General features: G+C 33.7%; 1 protein-coding gene across 1 annotated transcript in view; it reads right to left on the minus strand.

The window, feature by feature from the left end:
* The window catches only part of LOC112052511 (uncharacterized), a 74,230-nt gene extending 55,626 nt beyond the window's left edge, over positions 1 to 18,604 (minus strand). Inside the window, exon 1 of the mRNA XM_024091624.2 lies at positions 18,472 to 18,604. The gene's annotated coding sequence lies outside the window, so the exon portion shown is untranslated. The remainder of the gene's footprint in view (positions 1 to 18,471) is intronic.
* Between the last annotated feature and the right edge of the window lie 2,693 nt (positions 18,605 to 21,297).

Raw genomic sequence — 21,297 nt, forward strand, 5'->3', positions numbered from 1 at the left:
AACTGAAAAGTTGGAGGTGCATGCCCCGGACCGGATTCGAACCCACACCCTCCGGAATCGGAGGCAGAGGTCATATCCACTGGGCTATTACGACACCAATTGAAAAGTCGACTGCTACAAAAAATATTAAAATATTCAATCAGATTCTGTTGTTCTTAAAATTCTATTTTTTAAGTAACATTTTAATTATTCGCGCAAAAAGATTCTGACGAATTTTAAGGAAAGAGGAAAATATTGGTAACTCTATAATACTATATCAGAATAAAATTCAAATTATTAAAATATTTGATATTATCTATAAAATATTGTACACATACATTATAATAAAATTTACATAAACGAGGCGTTAACGCTTTGCTTGCAACCGTGATGAAGTAATATTTTTAAAATGCCTAGATAAAATAAGACAAACCTATAAACTCTCTCACCTGATGGTAAGCGATGATGCAATCTAAGATGAGAAAGAAATACTAAAAAACAATTAAAAAAACTTCAATCGGCCCAGCCGGGGATCGAACCCAGGACTTCCGTCTTGTAAATTCACCAAAGGCCGTCAATTTTATTGTTTTATGAAATGAAACATAAATTATCCGATAACTTAAGTATCTTATTATATAGATGTTTTCCCAGCGAGAGTGAAATATATGAAAAGTCAAAATTCAAAAGAAGAAAGAAGATTTCTTGTTATCTCTTTCAAGTTTTCCGGTCTAACATCATGATCACTTTATTTTTATTGTTAAGCTGTGATTATTAGCATAGATTATAAATAAATAGAATTAAAAGAACTTATATTGTTATTCAGGCAACGTTTGCCCATTCATTGTTATTTTTTGCCATGGGTTACCAATCGTTGTAATCCATCAAGTCAAGGCCGTTAACATATTTATTTTAGGCGCCATCCGACGATGTACGGCGTGCCATGTGCAAATGAATCTAATATACATATATATCATATGGACACATACATCTGACATAGACGACTCATAAATCTTGTAACGAATTCGCACTAAATAGAATCGTATGTAACACTAACGCTTATAAGCTATTAGCACTTCCATAAGTTGTTGAAAATTTATGAGGCGTCAGATTGTTTATATTGTCTAGTTTAATTGATATGTTATTATTATGTAAATGTTTACGTATGTAGATACGTTTTAAATTATCATAATTATCCTTTTCTTGTCTTTATACCTTAAATGGGGGCGGCATAATCACATCACACTAATATTATAAAGGCGAAAGTTTGAGTAAGCGTGTAAGTATGTCTGTTCCTCTTTTACGCTGCGGCTACTGAAGCGATTTGGCTGAAATTTGGAATGGAAATAGATTTTACTCTGGATTAACATATAGGCTACTTTTTATCCCAGAAAAATCCATGGTTCCCGCGGGAGTTGTGAAAAACTGAAATCCACGCTGGCGAAGCCGCGTGCATCCGCTAGTATGTCATATTTTTCCATCCACCTCTGTCGTAATACATTGCAATGAACCTTTAGGGCTAGAGGCAGCACTGAAGGCATGTAGAAATCGACTTATGACCGTCAAATTATAGTAAGCGACATTTTCAAACTTACTTGTACTTACTAAAGTTTTGATTCACTAAAGGAACAAAGGATTTTGATGGAATTCAGTACAGATAAAGATTACAATTGCGCTACTTTACCGCTAGATGAAGAGGATCTGTGGTAGGTAAAAATCAGCAATTTACATGGATGAAGTTAGTCATCAGTTACTTTGTAATATTTTATCTCTAGTTGACTTTTAATTTTTATGATGTAATTTTATATACATCTTTACCTTTAGTACTTTGACCTATACTATATACATTTTTATTATTGACATGTTAATAAAGACGTCCTTTGCTGACAAACGCACGAGAACGATATTTTGCAACAAATATTCTAATCTCTTACAAACGACGATGTATGTAAATAAAATGATGCTAATTTTTGACGAACGACATTAGTGTGTTGTGTAGTGTAGACAAAATATTATACATACCTACCGCTTACATAAATAAAGTTATTGATATTGTCAATGTCCTTAAACTAAAAGTTTAGTAGTTTGCATTCGGAAAGGAAAACTCTAAGTTTAAGTTTTGATAATTTTAATGATTTTTGTATAACCAGGCGACTTTTAGATTTCTTCGAATGTTGAGGCCTTTGTAAATCCATAGATAAGCCCACAAACTTACATCAATGGTTTATACTCAAACGTCCAGGTTTTAAGATTTAGGATGTCTAAGATATTTTTTATTGTCACAAATAAGACTTATTGACAAACCTTCAGCGAGCTAAAATATTCTAGGGCTTTCTTGAAAACAAAATTGTAACTGAAGTAAATTTAAGTGCTAAAAACGCCTTATCACCCAACCTTGAGGCGTTCAAGAAACTAGTGTTAATATACGCGCACACAAAGTGGCACTAACCTACCTACATATCTAATTACACAGATAAACTGCTATGTGTCACAAAAATATAAGTAATTGAAGTTGAAGTAATACACAATAAACATTATTGAATGAGAAACTATAGTCACAGTAGATATATTACAAGCAGTAGTTGGACTTCATACTAAAGGTCGAAACGCGAGCTATACCTACGCAGCTCGTACGTGGGGTGATCATGGGGTGAAGACCGTTGCGACTGTGCCGCGGTGACGAACGCAGTGTATTGGATTTTTTAATTATGACGACTAGGAAAAAAGTTATTATTTTTATAAAGTTTGATTAATATTTTGTATTCTAAAGGCATAATTTAATAAATATATATATATAAATAAATGCTTAAATGATAAAATTGTGTAAATAGGTAAATGACGTAAACGTTAATATAATATTATTAAATAATTATTTATTAACTTCTTCATTTAGGTTGTTTTCTTTGATTATTATGTAATACATAGATTTAAATCTTATGACATGTATGTTTTGTATACCTGTATTTTAAGGTAATAAAGAAGTTACGTAAAGAAGTTGTTTGAATTTAACAACATTATTGTGTTGCTCATACTTTAATGTATTTGAATAAAAAAATCCAGATTTTTTTATTAAACTACTAGCGAACCCGGTCAATCTCAATTTGTTTTTTGTAGTTCCTTCCCTACATGCCAAGTCAGGGTCAATTTTTTATCGTCTATTCTTTAGTGTGGGGGTATCGTTATCGGTATTTTTGTACATTACATAAGGGGTTAAAGTGCTAACATAATCTACGGAACCCTACACTGCGAGTGGCCCGACACGCACTTGACCGATTTTTTATTATTTGGTCACCTAGTGTGGTGGTAATAGATAGATGGCATCACCAAAATAAATATATGAAGGTCCTTCAAGATCATTGATTAGTATCAGCCTTATTTAAATCTACCAATCAAAAAACAACACGCATTTTATTGATCACTTCCTATTTTACTACAATTTACAAAGTATTTTATTTGTTTATTTAAAAAAAAGTATATTTACAATCACATAACTAAATGGAAACACAAAGTTGGCAAATGTAATTAAAATGCTGGAGGCAGGCAGCCCTATCACATGTTTACGGAGCGCGCGGCTGTAGGTATTTATTTCAAAAATATGGCCGAGTTATTATACTGCTTGTAATATATCTACTGTGCTATAGTTGAGAAAGTAGTTTGATAAGCGTAGAGTGTTTAGATACAAATTTGAAAAAAAAAAGACAATCGACTAGTGGAAGATAAAGTCATTCTGCTTTTTTAACTTTGACTGAATATAACTATAACTTATTTGATTGATGACTGGTTTATTTAAAAATCATTGTTATTGGTATATTTTGCTTTTCCGACAGAATTGTAAGCGCAAGCATAATAAAATAGTTTCAAACAAAAAACATAGTTTAAATTTGAGTAGTTAAGTAAAGATTTCCAAAGTCTTCTAAGTTTTTAACTTCGACTCCTTTCTGACGATGTCCTTTCCCTTATAAGGATATTACCCTATAGGAATGTATGCACAGGACCTCTTAAATTCATGACTTTAGTCTTAGATTAAGAAACCATTCAAAAGATGTTATGAAAACCATCTGTCTTTGTGATTTTACATTGCTTCAACATTACAGTCTCAACGTTCACACCGAATGGTTTATTTTCGAAACCTATTAACATCTCAAATCGACAACCAAACATACAGAAGTACGTGATGTATCCGACAAAATTCACGTGTTTTTCTAAATGGGCTGTGTTATATACAATTCCACTGTTATTGTTAAGTTTATCTCGAAGTGTTTTAGCTTGCAAGTTATCAGTACAGAACACAGTCGTTCATTTATCAATGCTGCGAAAGCTGCCTTTGTTCGAGCTTCGCCACGCGGCTCGATGGCGATTTCTAAACGGTTTCTTGTTTTCAACATCAGTACGTGTCTGTACATTATCATATGACGGAGATAATTTCTCCCAAGTGTAACCTCGTGTCTCAAATAGTGGGCTTTTAAATGAATGAGTAATATGTTCTTCTTTATATTAATGACTTCTTATTATTCTAAGACAACACAAAGTAGTATGTTTTGTATTTATACCAAAATCTGGTATAGTGTCTTTAGATATAACTTCTCTAGAAATGTATGTAAAGAGATGTAAACGAAATTTGATGTAAAGAGTAAGTAGAAAAAGTATTTAGATTTCAATAAAGTGAAAAACAGTGTTTTTTGGGACCCTAGAACTGATAACAATGATTTACTTAAATCTTCAAACGATATTCCAAAGTAAAGTTTTCTGTGATTCAAATTTTCAAAATCAGTTTGCGATTTTAGTTTCAATTGCGATTTTGATTCTATTAAAATTATACAAAAATAGAGCAGGTGAATGTATCTCACTTATATGATGCTTGTCTATTGAAATGATAAAGAATATAGTGAATTCATTCACAGTTCGTGGTATAACTTGACTGTAGAACTGGTCAGACAGCCTCCATTAGATACTTAATGTTTACCTTACTTATTGCCGCCGACGCCCACAGATTATTACAACGTCCAATGTAATAGTAGTGGAGTTGTGGTTATAAATGGTACTTTGGAAGGTCTTCTGAATTTGGACGGATAGTGGACTGCAGAAGGTGAAACGCGTAAACTTGCATCATACTAACTGATGCGTTTACTGAATGATCACATTTTTTCCTACTCTAACAAACGAATTAGAGAGAGATGAAAACATTTTTCAACAATACTCTTAATTTATAGTTTAAAATTACCACTTGTCAATGTATTCAAAGCAAATTTCAGTACGAATTAAACTGGTGTCATCATTTACCTTCTATAGCAACTTATATCAGCTCAAGGATCCCTAATAAAACTCCAAGGTTACACTAACGTTTCTAAAACTACTTAATGGAGATTTTTATAGACATTGCCTATTTATAGATAGTGAACCTCGGCATGTTATAAATGAGCTGATTAAACAAAAAACAATTATGAATATTGTAGAACATACTCTACTTAACGTTACGTCTTCAAGCTAATTTATTATGTAATATTACTCAACATAGGTAACTATTAGAATTAATATTCTAACAGTATTTGTTTATGTAAACAGATAATAATAACATTCGACCTTAAAAGTTATCAGCGGTTGTAAGTAAGTCTCATGGCAGTGAATCAGACAAGTTGGAAAAGAACAGGGTAACACATCAAAAATGTGCATAATATTCATATATGAATGAATCATTTCAAGGTTTTTTAGACTCTCTACATCTTTAATTAAGATCTGTCTAAAGAAAATCTGCAGAAGGTTTAATATTGCACCGTTTAATATTAAATTTGGTATAAAACGTTGGTAAAATTTGGTATAAGGATTAGAAATTTTTCGAGTGGATAAATCCAAATTTACAATATTATCAAAAAACTTATGCCTAGTTCGGACTACTTTAGTATTTTAGTCAAGTACGAATAATTTTTGGTATTAATGCCCAAAAATCGCTCGTACTCGACTAAAGTGCTGAAGTAGCCTTCGAGATTAAATGAGGTAATTTGGTCCTATAACTCGCGTCAAGCATTTCTAAATTAGAAACACTAGTAACTATATAAGGTCTTATATCTTTATCTATCTTTAAATGGTATCGAAAAACTTCAAACATTATAATTATTGATATTAATAACTTGGTCCATCTTTTAAATTAATGTTTTTCGTATTCTTCATTGAATCTACATACTGGCTACATAGGTGTATCATAACATTGATAAAATTATTAAAATTAATGTTTGAAGAAGATAAAATTTAGATTTTGCAAACAGACGATAATGTAGTCGAGTAATAGACGATATGATATGTTAAATAAATTGAAGTCACCCTGATATACGACTACTCTGTACAGATGCCTGTATATTTACTACTTTACTTATTATTTTGTTAAAAATTGAAGCTTTCGTAGAAATATAAAAAAAACAACTTGTAAGGTTGTATAAACGTTCTTTGTTCGAAACTAAACATGGGAAACACTGGGCATGTATGCCCTTAGTGTTACACACACAATGACCGTCAAAGATAATACATATTAACATTATCAAAGAATGGGCCATGTGGTATTCTTGAATTTTCAGTTTATTTATATGGAAGCTGACAAAAGTATTGGAATATTTACCGAACCATTTAGGGGATAAGTTTAGAAGATAGAGAGCAGAAACGAGTAAGAAAAGTAGATACCCTAATAGACTTACCTAAGAAAAGTATAGTTGAAGAGGGAATTTTAACAATTGTTTAGGTCAGTTTGTAATTAAAATATTGGCTCGAAGGTATTAAGTTCCAGAAGCGAATATTTTCTGATACAATTGCATCACATGCCAAAGTAGCTGTTTCTTTATATAACAATAGTCTACATTTGATAATGTAGATTATTGAAAAGTAAAATAAAATATAGTTCCTAACCAATGGTTAGATACAATATGGAAAGATGCACACGATGAAGTGATATTGTATATAGATCAGGACATGGCTCATCAGGAGGGTCATTATTGTTCCCATGAGGTGTCGACAGAAGAGAACAACATAAAAGAAATATATAAGTCACGATTACTGCAAAAACATAATTTTATAGCAACAGTCTGAATTGAATGTAAGTTTTGAATTTGCGCATGTCCTAAGTAATGGATTTACTGAACTAATTTAACACGTTGCCAGGTTGTAGTGCGATGTTTTTCTACGAATCGATCGGCAGGTTTATGATTGTCAGGTTCCTTGAAGCGTCCAACCGCGGCTCGGCGAGGCAGACATTTCCTGATTTCATGATGAAAGCCGCTTTGCGTGACTTGGTGCCTACTAGGCAGCTAGAATTAATTCTAGAGTGGAAATGGAAACTAATTTATGCATGGAATTGGTTTGTGATACCTAGTCATATAAATAATATGTAAATTAACCTTGACCCTTTAAAATTTGCAGAACAGACTTACATAAAGATATCACTCCTTAAAATTTAAATTTATAAATTTCCAAATATCCTTTTTAGTGAGTCTCTCTGAAAGGGAACCCAAATTTTAGCTTGATAAAGCACTTTTTTCCCATAAGAGTTTCAATTAAATAAATTCCTAATAGAATGCTGCGGCATTTGGAATTATATTGTGGTGTAATATCAGAACAGATTGAATTACTATACAAGGTTGACAATTCATTATCATTGATTAATTCTTTTCACAGTTTTATAATAACAGCAGACACATTATTTTTTCTTTTGTACATTCTGCAACATGGCGATCTGCTCATAAGCAATAAGCCATCGTTTGCTGCAGATTCCCTAACAGCTTTTCCCCCTTTGGCTGGTGTCAGACGCAATCAATACATAAATCTATGTTCAAAACTGATGTAATGGTAGACGACGTAAAACGACTTCAATCATCAAAGTCGTGCTCATAGAGAAACTTCCTGTAAGCAAAACTAAGCTAAAATTCGTATAGTAGTTTATTTTTAAAACATTACTAATTAAGAAAGGATTTTAGGAAATCTCAATTTTATGAGGGAAAATGTAAGGAAGAAATTTTGTATTAAAGTCTTACTACTTAGTTTTCTTAGTCTTTAAGTAGTTTCAAAGAAAAATGACTTTTATAAGATTAGTTGGGTAATCTAGGATACGAGTATATTTTTGTGCACGTCTTATTTATCATATCACATGTAAATGTAATGTCATTCATAAGAAGCTGATAAGTGTAATCGATATACATAGTTTCACTATACTTTTGTTACTTTATTTAACGGAGCAATTGATAAAGAGTGTATTCGCCCGAAAGAGAATTTGAAAAGAGAAAGGCTTTCAACTTTTTCAATGTTGCAATAAGCGGGTGACTAAGAACTATTGCGTATCGGTTTAATTCAAATCAGCCAGATGCATTCGTTCCGCGACACAAGACCCACTTCTCATACTAATGAACCTAAATTATGTTAAGCTAGCATAGCTGCATTGCTATTCTCAAATCCAAAAATTTGAATGCTTTTCTGAATTTCATCCTTTATCAGACCGTACACTTGATGCAAAGTAACCTGTTTTCCCATCAAAGTTGTATATTTTGTTTCAATCAAACGAATTAATTCTAGTTGAAGTTCCCATGTCATCTACTTTAACAAGATCAATATTTTATTAGGCGTAGGTAGGTAGAGTCTGCCAATCCGCATTGGACCAGCGTGATGGACTAAGGCCTAACTCTTCTCATACAGAGAGAAGACTCGTGCTTAATAGTGAACCGAATATAGGTTGATAATGATGAAGCGTAGGTAAAGCCTTTGCTAGGAGTTGGTATTTGGTACGACAATTGTCTAACTGGCAGTGAACCGACATAAGGAGACTCGTAGAGATATTGAGGTTCATGTTAAGACAAAAGAAACGATGTTTTTTCTATGTTTAGCATTTTAAGGCCAATGGTTTTTTAGAAGGAGATTCATATTATGTCATCTCTTTTAAATGCATTCCCATATAACCGAAGCAAGACTTTAACATAATATTTACGACGACCTAAAATCATTTCAATCCTACAATTTCAATGACGAAACAAAAGCTAAGTAAAGAAATTTTCAAACAAACATTAAGATATCTTCCTACTTTTTATTGTTCTTCTAACAGGAGTACTTTTGAACTCAATAAATATCATAATCGATATTGGTGATGCAATCAAGAATTACATTACAATATTTATATAACTAGCAGACGCCCGCGTAGAAATCAGGTTTTCGCAAATCTCACAAAAACCATAGATTTTTTCGGCAATCCCGTGTATCTGTCTTCAGCCAAGTGCGTTATGTAGTTGCGGCGTTATAGAGTAACAGACATACATACAAACTTTCGCGTAAGAGATGTAGTAGTACTTTTTTTCTAGATTTATATTTACGTTCAACATTGACGCAGCACTGACTGATTGTATGTTAATCTCAAAACATCTATGGGCACAAAGTCGTTTACTTCAAGGAATTGTGAGGATAATTCTAACAACAGAACAGAGAATTATTCAAAGTATCTTGATGTGCGGTATATTAAGTGAATGTCAACAAGTTAGTAGTTCAATTATTATTGCTGCTACGAATGTTCTTGCGTCAGTGGTTGGTAAGTCTGATGTTTTATTGCAAAACGGGAAAAACGTGCGTTTCTGTCATAATTACCTTCATACACTTTAAATGAGTTGAACAGAAAACATTCAGACGTTGCAAAATATTTATTCAAAGTTTACTTAGTGTGTATATTACTTGTATATTATGCAAGTCATCAGGTTGAAAAAACGTACTTCCCTTTTCTTTCCGGTTAATCAGTTCTTAACTTTTTAGACCGCTAGCGACTCGAGACCGTTGTGCCTGGAAGTCCATGCAAGAGGCATATGTCCAGCAGTAGTCCATCGGCTGATAATGACGATGATTTTAATGATGATGATGATGATGATGATGATGATGATGATGATGATGATGATGATGATGATGATGATGGTGATGATGATGATGAACTTCATAGCTCCCATAAAATTGGAGATCTAAACTAATCTTCATTTTATGGCTCATTGACCTTATCAGAAGTGGAAATTGTGTTGTAATTAACACTTGCTACTTAGCCCATGTCCACCACTTAATATTATCACTAGGAAGTATAGGACAGTTGAAGAGTGCCATAACCTTCATTATTATTTTACATCTATCTAAACATATAAAATAATTTAGGAATAATTTTATATTCTGGAATTGCTAGAAACTTAGGAGTTGCATCTTTATAATAGAGCTAGAGAGAACACTATTGCCACCACTATTGTTTACCGTTTTCTGAGAAGTTATGGAGATAAATCTATGAGCATTGGAACAATAAGTAATACTTTTGGTAACTATAATAAACAAAAACCAGAAATAGAAGCTTCATTTACACGTACTTGCATGTTGGTTTTTAAAGTTCTTGTATTGAAGACGAGAACCTATTTTCAACAATGGCTAGTTACGACTAGCCTTCATCTTGATGATCTTTCTATAAAATCCGCTTCCTTACTCTATCTTTACTTGGTACCGCGTGTAATTTTATTTAGGTATTGTATTGTCTTTTTTGTTTCATTATTATTGAACGGAAGCTAAACGGAACCGAGCTTTGAAGGATCAACAGGTAAACTCACTTTGACGTTGACATATATGAAATCGAAATTCTATGTATCAAATGGCAGCCAGTGCCTACTGACAACCCTTTGTGGATATCATACAGTAAGAAGACATTTCTCAGTTTATATTAATAGGTTTTTATAAAAGACCAAATTAGTGAATTGGCCAGCAGTTGTCACTTTAATTTTTGAGATTGCAATGTATGATGAGATTGCAATATTTTTTTAATTTTTAAATTAATAAATAATACAGATTATTATTAAATATAAGTTTAGGTTAAAGATAAATTAATTAGTCACATAAGTAGGCTAGATCGTAATTTCATGAAATACCAAATTTTACTGTAAAGTACCAATTTGGTATTTCATAAAATAGAGAAAAAAAATATATTAAATTTTTCATTATTATAGGTGTTCATTACCGAAATGTAATACAATTTAAATTTTTATTATAAGTCTTCCTGGTATTTTGGGTTATCATTCTAATATTATGAAGGTGTTTGACCTCTATCAAAATGCTTGTTTACATAACGCATTCACAAGGGTTGATGCTTTGATAATGTTTACGCTACTCTGAATCTTATCGCTGACTTCGCAGAGACTAAGGATGGAAATATCTTGTTTTTCACTTTATTGTTTGCGGTTAACATTCCTTTGCGATAAGCCTTATGAAGCTAATTAGAGGCTGCGGTAAATTGTTCTTAGATATTTTTTATTTAAGTATAAATTACATACGAATTGAAGAAAAGCAGACCGAGGTTCATGATTTTTAATTAAAAATACATTTGTTAGCTGGTAACGTTGATAAAATAATCAAAAGCGTCAGAAGAAAGTAAAACAGATGAAAACGTTGACGCTATGACATTTTGTCGAGTCTCCGTGTTGAATTTTGTCGAAGTAGTCACTTGTCAGATCTATACGAAAAATAACTAAATAGGTTTGAAGTTTATTGCATCTAAAAAATCTATATAAACAACACTGCGTTTTGTAATGTTATTTCAAAAGGTAGTTCTTACCTTAACTACAAGTGCCAAGGATTACAGGAAACTTGTATAAAGATCTGAAAGTGGTTGACATTAGTAAAAAAACACGCGTCGAAAGCCTGAAACTGTGGTAAAGTTAGGCAGAAGGGAATTAAGTCATGGGTCACTTTGCGTGGAATGAACGAATGCGTGGATCAGTTTAAGAAGTACGATCTTAAACGAAAGCAACGTCCGATTTGACCAAGGCGCTTAAAAGTTTGAGCGAATTTTGCAACAGTCGGCAGTTTAGATCGTGCCGATAAATAAGACTTTATCAACGTACCTATCGTTGATGGGGTCTACATAAGAGCATGCCCCAACATAACTATTAATATAACATTCTGTCTTGTCGTCATCCCTAAACAAACCGGAAGGTTATACTGTACAGAAATGGTCATGAGGCTAGAAGGCGGCGAATTATAATGTCTATAATATAATGGCGGTGATATAAACAACACAAACAGACGCAACGTCAAAATACAGTCATGTGACTGAGTGATGAGTAAATACATTCAGGGGATATTAAGTTCACTTCAATCTTCGAAAGACTCATAATTCGATAAAAAAAATACCAGATACTGTAAACTTTTTTGATGATTATCCTCAGTAATAAATTTACCCATTCTTAAACGATCTTGTATCACAAAGTATTTGCGGTTATAGTCCGTCACTTATTACGTAATGTTGGTTATTGGCAAAATATGTATTTTGTGGACAATATATACCTAATATGTTTGCACATTCAATATTTTTACGTGCTATCTGTTGCGACAATCATCGCATATAGGTACATGCACTGGCTATTTAAAATAACAGTGGAAAATTTGCTGCTAAGTTAAACAAAGATATTTCGGAATCGGATTGGTGTCAGTTGCTGCCGAATTTTATTAATAAATAACATATTTACAATTTTATTTCTTGGATTATGACAACTTAACGCTATTTCAATAAACACAGAACATTAATAACGCTAAAGTTAATCATAAATATCCGAAAACTTACTAGAGTACTACAAGTTTACAAAATTGTTTCATTGTCTCGTCATTGCAATTTTCAAAAAAAATTTTCTTTCAAATTCAAGTTTTTTTCAACTAACTTATTATTGTATGTACCTAAGTGATACCATGATAAGTATACCGATTGAGGTTATCAGAAAATAGGGTTCGATAACATATGCGGAACCGGGTCCAGGTACCACACGATTACACGAAATTAATGAAGTAGTTTTTTTATTACAAAATTGTTCCAACTTTTTTTGATTCTATTAGTGGCATTGTCTCATCTCAACAGACTGCGTCATCGGTCCAGTGATTTACATGTTTAACAAACTCTTAAACTCAAGAAAAAATGACGGGAATATAGCCCTCCAGTTCCAAAAATCCTCGAACTACTACTCTGGCTAACTCGGCCTGAACGACATTGCCATTCAGTCCTTAGCAGTGGGTAACACTATTCATCAACCATATACTCGTAGTAATACAATAATTATGGTAACAGAGGTAAAAGTTAGAATAATGGCCCTATAATTGCACTAATTGGGCCAATGTACCAGTCAACGGTCAAAAGCCTTGGTAAACAACGAGCATTTAAAGCATACTTTTGAACTTTTTAATTACACAGTTGACGGTTATCAGTAGATAAATAATAGATAGATTCAAATAAATAACCGTCACATTTTTTCTCATATTAACAATAAAGAAGATCCTATACTCGATATGGTCAAACGGAAACTGATCATCAGATAATATCAGATTACTTCCTTAAAATGCAAACAAAACTATTTCGAGCGGCAAATACAATAAGGTTTGCAGCACGCGTGTACTTTGCAGCATGTCTGGAATGTTCTGTTGGTTCTAAGAAAACTCTCTGATTCCTGTTTGCAATTGCAATGTTTTTGTATTTCGTAATTAAGCGACATGTTTTTGTTGTTTTTATAGGAATATTTTTGACAAAGTCTTCAATAAATATAATATTACATAATGGCCACCATCATGCTCTAGATATTTTACACAAATAAACAGATTTTTTGTTCATTCATTGTTAATCAAGGTGGTTAAGCAATCAGAACAAACTGATGATTTCCAAGGGCTCGTTGGTATGATATTGAAGACAGTCCAGAGAATGAATGAATGTTGATAAATAGAAAAACGAAGATTCAGAAATCTACAAAATCTACAAACAACAATCAGCCTTCGTTCTTTAGGTATAACTTACGATGAATTAATTTGTATAATAATTACTAGCTGACGCCGCGCGGTTTCACCCGCGTGGTTCCGGTTCCCGTAGGAATATGGGGATAATATATAGCCTATAGCCTTCCTCGATAAATGGGCTATCTAACACTGAAAGAATTTTGCAAATCGGACCAGTAGTTCCTGAGATTAGCGCGTTCAATCAATCAATCAAACAAACAAACAAACTCTTCAGCTTTATAATATTAGTATAGATAATACTTAATACGAGTATGAGAAAAATCATGAATTTAAAAGAATCAATTTCGTTTCCCATATTTTTTGTAATCATTACCAAAGTTCATACCTACTCATACACGGGGTCTTTGACAAATCAATCGAGATCCTTTCCTGTGTCAATCCAAATCTTAATAAGGAAACATAAAATGCATAGGTACAATCTGTAGCACATGATCCGAGTCTGCTGCTAAAGGCACGCCGACTTCCTCTATATTATCGACGTTTGCCAATTACGTACAAGGTTAGGTATTAAACGATTTGCAGAGATGAACCCGATTGTTTTGATCAACAAGTAACTACCTGAGTACTTAGTTTCTTTTTTCTATGACATGGACAATGAATATAATGAGAATTTATGTTGTTTTTGTCTTAGTTTTTTGTTTCAGTAGGTAGGTATAGACATTGACGTTAGAATACCTCCTACAGCAACTTATTATGGCATTACGTTTGCACGTGTTGCTACGAAAACTGAATGAATTGTCTGCTTGCTAGATTTATCTATACTAATAATAATAAAGCTGAAGAGTTTGTTTGTTTGATTGAAAAATTCTTTCTGTGTTAGATAGCCCATTTATCGAGGAAGGCTATATATTATCCCTGTATTCCTACGGGAACACGAACCACGCGGGTAAAACCGCGCGACGTCAGCTAGTTTTGTATATTTTAACAATTTATTCCATATTTGTGGAGGAAAACTCTATCCATAGGCACCTATTTAAACTTTCGAGATGTTATAGCGGGTAATCTCTGGATCTACTTGACCGATTTTGAAAATTCTCATTTCAATAAAAAGCTTTATCTTTACCATAGGCTATATTTTAACCCCGTATTCCCACAGGAACGGGAACTATGTCTGTGAAATCGGAGAGCGTTTGATAGTACTTTAGTAAATTCGTTTCGCTCAAAAAGATATTAGTTTCACTTAATAAGATACTTGATAAATTATAATTAATAATCATACAAGTCTCTTTCAACCTTCAAGTTGAACAAGCAGTCGCCACAATAGTGGATGACTCAAAGACCTCGTGATTAATTAGAACTTTAGCACATGGGCATCTAGATCAACGGAATTGTGTCGATTGATTGCTACCGGCTATGCCTACACCATCTGATGTCACCTTCACTTTGTTCTGGTCAATTTTCAAGGGATCAATTATACCAATTGTGACCTATTTGCAACAACTAAACGGGTTTTATCTATTCAATTGCATTTATGTAAACAAATTGTTGTTCTTACTCATTCATATAAGTCTGGTTATTTACATATTCAGCGTTAAAAAGATTCGTTTCATTGATAGCCTATGTTAGAGATTTCGACTTTCGCTCGTGAGATTGTAACTCAATCCCGGGCGTGGAGCTATGTGTGCTTAAACTCTTGCGTCAATGGCGAAGGAAAACATCGTCAAGAAACCTGGCATGCTTTAGTATACACATAATGTTCTCAAGGTGCGTGAAGTTCACCAATCCGCTTGTTGCTTTCTTTACTTCGATATGATGGGTTATAGCAGAAGTGACGCAGAAGATACGGTTGGCGTGTGTAAAAGAAGATACGTATAATAAAATGATGCATGATAATAAGTTTTTAAGTTTAGCGGAAAAGGAGAAATCAGAGAGTTTGATTATCAGTTCAAAAGCAGTAAAAACTACGTTCATATTCCTTTGTGAGCTTTGATCTACACAAAAGCTAAACGAACAGATGAGGGTGCCTCCGATACCGGAAGTATTAAGACAATACGCATTTATGTGGGATCGGAATGAATACCATTCAACCAAATTCAACACATGAATAGATCTAATTCAAAGCAGAAACGTCTATCTGAGATTCAGTATGGAGGTCAGTCTGGATATAAATTTAATCAAATACTCGTACAGTTTGAAATAGTATCTGAAACCAATCAGCAAGTAGGAGTGCGACTTATGAATTCCAAGCAAGATGACTTTGAAATATCAGAACGATCAACGATATAAGCTTCTCAGAACAATAAGTTATTATTAATAAATTATTGCGACATCTCAATGGAATGAATGAAGCAATTTAACACGGTAATATGAGTGTAGGTTACATATATGTACACTGACTGTGTAGAGGTTTGTGCAAAACTTTCAATTGTGCAATATAAGGATACAAAGGCTTTATTCATTAAATGAAGGTTTTGATAATGCTCAGTGAAGTGTTAAAATGCATTCGGGTTCATTCTACTGGCGTGACTCTATCGAAGGCCACTGATCTGTTGTAAATTAAAACGTAATATATTAACGTCTGACATCAGACACTGACTTTAGAAAGGTTAGTAAATTTAAGGAAAGGTCGTGAATATTTCTCAATAATTCCAAGTTTAAATTAAAGAAAAGTGATCAAGGTAGGGATTCTTCATTTTGATCTACTGAATTTTTCATCCGAATAACCTACATAGGTACAATTTGATCAGTTTACATCATTTTACAGGAAGTGTAATTTGTAAATCACACCTAATTAAAATGATCATTATTTTAAAAGAGACTTGATAGAATCACTCCAAACTTCCAAAAGTCATGCATTTTTGAAACGTGATATTAAAGTTACAGAAATTTAATCTTGTATTTCTAGGATCTTATAATGAAGCATGAATTAGCAACGTACCCAGACAAACCGCACGAAAATTAGTTTAGTAGTTTTGGAGATATGCGTTAACACAAATAGATAAAAAAGGTCCATCGTATTCTTTTTTTCGTCATTTGTACTCCCGCTGATATGTTGCTATCTGTTAATAGTATTCAACAGACAGATAAATAATACTGAACTGAATTAATCATAAAATTGTAAATTAAATATAAATATAATCTACAATTTTATGATTAATTCAGTACTTATAGCGAGTCAGGTACAAGAAAAAGCGTGATGCTTTACAAAATATATAGAAAGATAGCAAGCAACTTGTTTGAAGTGAATGACAATGATTAGATAAAGTTGAAAACATCGATAATTCTCGTAGGTGTGAACAGGTAAATACTTTATACGTACTTATGTATCTAACAAATTGTGTTGAAAACACAAGACACTATTATAAAGTCACTATTTTAGGTAACTAATTTAATGAAAAGGAGGACCATAATGATAATAAAACAGAAATGTAATGGCATAAATCAACTGCTGCTGTACCTGGCAGCAACCAGTATTGGAGGGGATATCTAGTCAGTGGCGATCACAATAGATCGGTAACGGTCAACGTGATACAGGACCTCAAGAGACCTGCAGAGTCGCGACATCAAGAAGAAGAAGAAGAAGAATGGCATAAATCACTACTAGGTAAAATTAGCAGGTAGGTAGGGCCTGACTTTTGAAGTATGAGGAAAAACAATATTCGTTTCCATTTTGTAGGTAGGTTTAGAATTTAATGTTTAATATAATATATGTTTCTACGTATAAAAATATTTCCTAACGAAGTCATATAGACCGAATTGAACTTGCTTTAATAAATATTAAAAAAAAAACAACACTCGCTATAAAGTACCATAAAGTACAGAAATGACAATGCATTTAAACTGTAAAGACTTCAATGTTAGTCAACATATTATGGACAGCAGACAAGATTAGGAAGTTCTCTAAAGATACAGTTATTAATATAATGGAAGTATTTTTATATAGGTGCTTATAAGTGCTGCTGTAAACCCCACTACTCGTCAATTGATGACAATTAAGGTTAATGACTATAGATAGGTAGGTATAGCGTTAGTATCAGCTTGAAAAGAACATTTTTATCTATTAATATTATGTTGTAAACCAAACACAAAAGGTGATCAATCAATTTCACAAAGATATTACAAAAAGAGACATTTTAAAACTACCTACATATAAATAATAGTGCGCACATTAATCCATTGTATAAAATGTAATAAACGTGACTTTACACATATGATCACTGTGTGCAATAAGTATTAGTTTACACTGTACATTCACAATAAAGGTATAGAACGAGATAAGGCACTCAACCTCGACGAGGATTACCTAAGTCGACAGACCCGTGCGCCGACGCAAGGAGTTTTAAAAGGCAAAATAGGTAAAACGGCGCACAAAGGACGAACCGTATTAATGTACCGTATCGCGTCAACCATTGTTTGCCAGAAAGAAAACACCACGTGACACAAAAAAGGTACACCTCTGATTCACAAAACAGAACGAGATTCATACGTAGGGAAAACAACGAAATTGTAAATTGAGCACTTTCATGGATGCGACATACTGCGCGGGCGATGAAAATGAAGGCAGTGCCGCTCGCCGCGCCTTGCCTTCAAACCTCCGAGTCCGACACTTTATGCACACACCGCCTTCGGTTAAATTCTTTGCATAAATAAGTGAGAAAGCTCCTTTTGCCCACGAATAACAACTTTTTTGCACACACTCCGCGAAAACTGATGCACTGCATCCAATACAATGTATAAAACAAACTTCCTTACCTTACACTGCGCAGTAAAGATGTTCTAACACGATCGATGAAGAAAAAACACAAGCGAAAAGTAGACACAGTCACGTTCGTACGGATACGTCGAGGGTAATGGCGCCGGTTCGGTTCGTTCCAACTTCCAACCCGTCGAATGTTACTCAGAGACTCGGAAGGCTATGCCTTGTTTGCTCAGTGACGCGGTACCTCATTTTGTGTCCCTTTCTTGTGGACGTACTTCGGTCATGCGATGGAATGAGAAAGGTGTTAAATTATCAACGCCGTATCATATACCTGTGGTGCAGCAACCTACATCACCGGTGCGCTTAACAATGTCATGTCTGCTGATAGTTTGTCTTAAAAAAGTTTAATACTCAAGTGAAGATGCATTTTTAATAATTACATCACATTATTACAAACAGCTCTTCAATTTTCCAAAAAATATATATAATTCGTCGTTTATATTTAGGTTTTCCGAATTTTCTAAAAGGAAATTATTTTAGGTGAGTCAGCGTAAATAAGTTTTCAAAGTTGTAAATTATAATTAACTAAAGTACTATATTTCAGAACAGAAAGTTGTATTAAAAAAAATAATCTCTATGGTTTAAAAATTAATATCAGTAAAAGTAAAGTAAACACAATTTAAAATAATACACTTTATTTTCAAATACGTTGTGTCGGTTAATTAGCGCCATCTTGTGATGGTTGTGTAAACAATCTAGTAAATGACGCAGCACGATCCTCTACGTGATTTCCCTCTTGACAACGTAGTGTACACTGAGGCAACGTAGTCTTGATGGCAGCTTCACTGGGCCGCAGAAAGATGGCGCTGCGCTCTTTTTTGGCCTATAATATTTTCTGTCTTATGCCTCAGATAATATTTTTATGGGCTTTATGTTACAATGATAAGGCTGAAAGAAGTGGAAATCTTTAGATACCCACACAACCTATAAACAGCATTGCTTTAGAAGGTGTGTGTGTTTGGAGTGGGACTTTAAAACGTTAAACGTGAAGTGTATGAAATGTACTAGACAGAAATTGAAAACATATAATTCGGTATACCTCATCATCATTATCATTAACAACCTATATTCGGCTTACTGTTAAACACGAGAGTAACCCTCTCGTGTTTAACTAATAGTCCACCACGCTGGCCCAATGCGGATTAGCAGACTTCACATACGTACAGAGTTTAAATTACACATAGGTATCTGAAAGTAGCATGTTGCATGCCCTGACCGGATTTGGCTACGCCCTCCCAATCGAAGGCAGTGGTCTTATCCTCTGGGCTATCAAGGACAAAGGACTGTCGGTAGGCTACTTCGGAATGGTTCTTTAAACTTTACAATAAAAAGGTCTCTTGCCACCATAAAGAGCCATCAGGTCGGCTAGTCGGCATGATGGCAAGAAATCTGATTGGTGTTTGTTTCCCTGGGAAATGGAGCTGACCCTATAATTGACTTGCGTTGACACATTGGCTGCGTGTTAAGTATATGACATATTAGGAAGACAGAATCAAGATCAAGAGCAGCAGTGCTAAAAGCTGAAACCGGTATGTGCCACAGGAATGTCTCTCTTTTGCCGTGTAGTGTAGACACAAGGATCATCACAACACGCAGTATCAAAATTTTTTGCCGATACATTTCACTGCTTCTTGCAGTCTTGACAGACTTGACTTAACAATAGGGTTGGCTCATTCTTTGCGCAAAGGATCAGACTGGCTGTTCAACGCGGAAATGCAGCTGGTATTGTTGCCACTATTCCACGTGGGTGTGGTTTGTAAAGGTATTAGGTTAAGTTAACTTATGTTTCTTATGCCCCAAAATTTTTGTTTCTCACATTAAATAGGCGAGTGCTTGGCTGCAATCATGGTTGGCAGTAAGTGCAATTGCCTAGAAGATGTCTATACACTATTGACTTGAATATACCCAGGTTGTAGGTGGTAGGGTAACAGATGCAGGAAGGGTATTCCATAACTTCTCACTGCAGTGATCAGGAACGAAGAGCTGAAACGATTCAAACGCGTCCAAGGGACATCAACACGGATGCAGACCTCTGCTGGCAGTTCTACAGTAAAAAGGTTAGTAAATCAAATAGAAGGTATAATATTTGATGATAAATTCTAAAGAAATAAGATAAAAAGTAAAAAATAATCAAGATAATTTCGCAGATTTTAATTGCATGTTATTAAAATTACTATCTCTTTGAATTGCCGACAGTGAATTTGTTAGAGCGAGGTAATAAATCATCTATATGACTGATGTTTAGTGCTCGTGAAAGTCAAAATCGATTAAAAGTTTTGATCAAACGGTCATTAAAGAATTGGGTGTGGGACCATTTTTTGCACATACGCGTAGGTACCTGCTGAGACATATCGAATTATATTTTATTTTATATAACTATTTATAATTGTATTTAATTATATTTAATACTGCACTAGAAAGTGCAGTGTTCGTCGATCCCTCACTAGGTGGACTGACGACATCAAGCGAGTCGCAGGGATTCGCTGGATGTAGGCGGTTCAGAATCATGATGTTTGGAAGTCTCTACAAAGGGCTTATGTCTTGTAGTGGACGTCAATCAACTGATATGATGATGATGATAATGAAAGCTACTAGCAATAGTCCTTAGTTAACACACTTGACAGCAGCTAAAGTTTAGTTAATTTCCTTCTGTCGTTTTTTAGATTTATATACAGGTACACCAGGTAAACGATCCTGTTAACAGTGCACAAAAGAAAAACTATTTTTTACGATTTTTTTTAGAGTGCACAAAGGAAATCTACACTTTTTATTATATCTCCTGGTAATTATATTATTTTTCAAGAAATGACCTACTTAAT

The sequence above is a fragment of the Bicyclus anynana genome, chromosome 1 (genome assembly GCF_947172395.1).
Source record: "Bicyclus anynana chromosome 1, ilBicAnyn1.1, whole genome shotgun sequence".
Lineage (NCBI taxonomy): Eukaryota > Metazoa > Arthropoda > Insecta > Lepidoptera > Nymphalidae > Bicyclus > Bicyclus anynana.